Below are 4,768 nucleotides of genomic sequence, written 5' to 3' on the forward strand. Positions count from 1 at the left end.
GTCTTCTGGCCCTCGGCTGTGCACGCAGTCTCAGGCTGGTCTCACACCTGCACAAACCATCAGAACCAGCTTCTGCCCTGACTTCCCCACCTCAGTACAAAAACAGGCTTGACTGAGGTGGTGTCTCCAGGAGTCACTTAAGTGGATCTATGAAGAATCAGCTGTCCACCTATTGTTCTCATCTTTTTCCATCAACAGCTCGGCCCATCTAGGCCTTTCTTGTAAATAGGGAGCAAGTGTGAGACACTTGGTTAAACAGAGTTCAAGATGACCAGCACATATTAGCTCCCTTCACTCACATTCTCCTCCTCCCACTTCTTCCCTCCTGGATGTTCACAGAAGCTCATCTACTTCTCACCCTGTGGGCCACAGCCAGCATCTCCCCTCAGTACCCTGTGTCCATGTCACATCATGCTTGCCAAAACTGTCCCCACACTAACAGCAATGTCTCAAAAACCAAATGTCTGGGCCTATGGAATCTACTATTTATTTATTTATTTATTTAGTTAGTTAGTTAGTTAGTTAGTTAGTTTTTATTTATTTATATATTTACTTATTTATTTATTTAGTTTTTTTTGAGACAGAGTTACTATGTGTAGCTTTGGAGCCTGTCCTGGATCTCCCTCTGTAGACCAGGTTGGCCTTGAACTCATAGACATCCGCCTGCCTCTGGCTCCCAAGTGCTTGGATTAAAGGCATGCACCTCCACAACCTGGCTTGGAATCTGTCTTCCTGACAATGCACTTAGGGGTTCAAAATGTCATCTACCCTAACTTCCCAACACACATACACACACACACACACACACACACACACACACACACACACACACACGACTTTGTGTGATATGTTACAAATATTTTTTAATTATTATTTTTATTATATTTGTGTTTTAATTTTACACATCAGCCATGCATTCCCCTGTCCTCCCCCCTCCTGCCCCCACCCCTACCTTCCACCCATCCCCTCCCCTCCATTCCCATCTCCTTCAGGGCCAAGACTCCCCTGGGGATTCATTTAAACCTGGTTGATTCAGTACAGGCAGGTCCAGTCCCCTCCTTCCAGGCTGAGCAAAGTGTCCCTGTGTAAGCCCAAGGTTCCAAACAGCCAGCTCATGCACTAAGGACAGGTCCTGGTCCCACAGCCTGGATGCCTCCCAAACAGTTCAAGGTATTCAATTGTCTCACTTATCCAGAGGGCTTGATCCAGCTGGGGGCTCTACAGCCTTTGGTTCATAATTCATGTGCTTCCATCCATTTGGCTATTTGTCCCTGTGCTTTTCCAATCTTGTGCTCAACAATTCACGCTCTTACAGTCCCTCCTCTTTCTTGACAATTGGACACCTGGAGCTCCACCTGGGACCTGGCTGAGGATCTCTGCATCCACTTCCATCAGTTATTGGATGAGAGTTACAGCTCGACTGTTAGGGTGTTTGGCCATCTGATCACCAGACTAGGTCAGATCAGGCTTTCTCTCAACCATTGCCAGCAGTCTATAGAGGATATATCATTGTGGATTTCAGGGGACCTCTCCAGCACTCTGCCTATTCCTGTTCTCATGTGGTCTTCATTTATCATGGTCTGTTATTCCTTGTTCACCCTTTCTGTTCTTGATCCAGCTGGGATCTCCTGCTCCCCTAAGCTTTCTTTCCCTCAAACCTTGCCCTTTATTACTCCCACTGTCGTCCAGGTTGTTCATGTAGATCTCATCCATTTCTCTGACATTGGGTGATCCCTGTGTCTTTCCTAGGGTCCCATTTTCTAGGTAGCCTCCCTGGAGATGTGTAGCAGTCTAGTCATCTTTGTTTTACATCTAGTATCCTCCTATGAGTGAGTACATACCATGATTGTCCTTCTGAGTCTGGGTTACCTCACTCAGGGTGATTTTTTTCTAGATCCATCCATTTGCCTGCAAACCTCATGATGTCATTGTTTTTCTTTGCTGAGTAATACTCCATTGTGTATATGTACCATATTTTCTTTATCCATTCTTCAGTTGAAAGGCATCTAGGTTGTTTCTAGGTTCTGGCTATTACAAACAATGCTGATATGAATATAGCTGAGCAAATGCCCTTGTGGTATGATTGAGCATTCCTTGGGTATATATGCCCAAGAGTGCTACAGCTGGGTCTTGGGAGAGATGGATTCACAATTTTCTAAGGAAGCACCATATTGATTCCCAAAGTGGCTGTACAAGCTTGCATTCCCACCAGCAGTGGAGGAGAGTTCCCCTTGCTCCGCATCCTCTCCAGCAAATGCTGTCTTCTGTGTTTTTGATCTTAGCCACTCTGACAGGTGCAAGGTGGTATCTCAGAGTCATTTTGATTTGCATTTCCCGGATAATTAGAGATGTTGAGCAATTCCTTAAATGTCTTTCAGCCATTTGAACTTCCTCTGTTGAGAATTCTCTGTTTAGTTATATATCCCATTTCTTAATTGGACTGTTGGGCATTTTGATGGCTAATTTCTTGAGTTCTTTATATATTCTGGATATCAGCCTTCTGTTAGATGTGGGGTTGGTGAAGACCTTTTCCCATTCTGTAGGCTGTCGCTTTGTCAAATTACCAACACAATTCTTCATAGATCTGGAAAGAATAATACTCAACTTCATATGGAAAAACAAAAAAGCCAGGATAGCCAAAAGAATCCTGTACAATATAACAACCTCTGGAGGCATCACAATCCCCGACCTCAAGCTCTACTATAGAGCTACCGTAATAAAAACAGCTTGATACTGGCATAAAAACTGACATGTGGACCAATGGAATTGAATTGGTCCATTAACCCGCACACCTATGAACATATAATTTTCGACAAAGAAGCCAAAAATGTACAATGGAAAAAAGAAAGCATCTTCAACAAATGGTGCTGGCATAACTGGATGTCAATGTGTAGAGGGCTGCAAATAGATCCATATCTGTCACCGTGCACAAAACTTAAGTCCAAGTGGATCAAAGACCTCAACATAAATCCAGTTATTCTGAACCTGATAGAAGAGAAAGTAGGAAGTAGACTTGAAAGCATTGGCACCGGAGATCACTTTCTAAATATAACACCAGTAGCACAGACACTGAGAGAAACAATCAATCAATGAGACCTGTTGAAACTGAGAAGCTTCTGTAGAGCAAAGGGCAGGTTACACATATTTTATTACAATATACTCTCCATCTTAATGCCAGGCATTTTGGAGTCAATGTCTTAATACATGGAGGTCTTTCTTGCTTGTTTCCCTAGAGGGGTCCATTATAGAATGTATTGAGAAGCTATTGGGAGCATCAACACTGAAACAATTCCAGATGTTAGTGGTTTTCTTTGCTGCAATGAACAGGGACCAAGGAAGACTTGTTCTGCCTCTGAAGAGGCATGGCTGCCATCTAGGGAGTGAGGCTACCAGATAACATGCTGGGACAGACCAGGTCCATCCATAATGGGTCACGAAAGGGGCCTTTCAGATTCAGGGACGGAGAGCAGATGAGTGAAGAAATGACACAATGTTCCCTGGCTCCAGGTCCTCAGATCACAAAAAGATAGATCTCTGCAGTGTAAACCTGTGTTCTAGAAAAGTTAAAACCTCCAGGGCAAGGCTTGAGATGCAGAAAGATTATAAAGGAAGGCACCTGTAGGTTTGCTGCAAAAGCCGCTGCAAATATGACCCCAAAGAGAGGTTCAGCTCTGCAATGGGTCACACAGCAATGCAGCTCTGTAAGTGCTGAGGGTGCCATTGTGCCTCCTGCACAAAACTAGGAGAGAGTAATTTAGTGGAGCCATGCGTGCCCCTCAAAAGGCCATAAGGAAAGAGCTGTACAGTCTCATCTGAAGAAGATGACACTCTGAGGGAAAAAATAGTTCATGGGATCCATCCCCAATTCCTCCTACCCAGCAACAACAAAAGAGCCGATACTCAAGACATATACAAAAGCCATGTGCAAACATGACCTTGGGCAAATAATGCAAGTGAGAATAGACTGAGGTAATGCCATGGTGCCCATGGGGTCAAGAAAGGCAGTCATTTCCAAGTACCACGGTCCTGTAGCAACCCACATCTGAGGTCAGTGGGAGCCACAGATATCCAGGCATTCTGGAGGGAGAGCAGCCCAGATGTTCAGACTGAGTCTTTGGATGTGCTGTCCTGTGTAATCACCACGCTCCTGTTCTTTGAGGGATCCATACCCTGGTTTTTCTGCAGTTGACAACATGAATTCAGGATGCCAACCTTCCCCATTGTTTTTCATCACTCCAGCCTGGCTATAATTGTGACCACTAGCCAGCATTGTCCATCAGCCACTTCTCTACATGATGAGGGTCCCCAATCCATGCTAAAAGGACCCTCAGGGCTGCCAGGAGCTGTAGATAGCCATGGAAGACCACGCCCACTTTGGAGTGACATGAGCCTGCCTGTTGTCCGAGTCTGACCCTCAAGGTGTCCACTTGAGTCTTCCAGCTCCTGCACTGGCCCAAAACTGTGCGATGTTATTGGTGCTTCAGGAGACAGGCAGTCCACAGCGGTCCTTCAACCCTAAACAGCCTTTGCAGGGCTCACCCTCAGAGGCCTCTCTGGTCCCATCCCTACTCCAACAAGTCAGAAGGAAAGGAAAGATGGTCCTACAAAACCCTGGAAACTGGAGGGGGTGGAGGTTATTGCTGAAGGTCAGGGCTAAGGTCAGGGAAGACTGTGCATGTCATCGAGGAAGCCTCTGGGGTTCTGTGGAGATGTCAGACTGAGGTCCACAGGCTGAGGTGCAGGACTGCTGGTGAGACAGAGGGGGGGG

This window comes from Onychomys torridus, chromosome 16 (assembly GCF_903995425.1).
Source record: "Onychomys torridus chromosome 16, mOncTor1.1, whole genome shotgun sequence".
Classification (NCBI taxonomy): domain Eukaryota; kingdom Metazoa; phylum Chordata; class Mammalia; order Rodentia; family Cricetidae; genus Onychomys; species Onychomys torridus.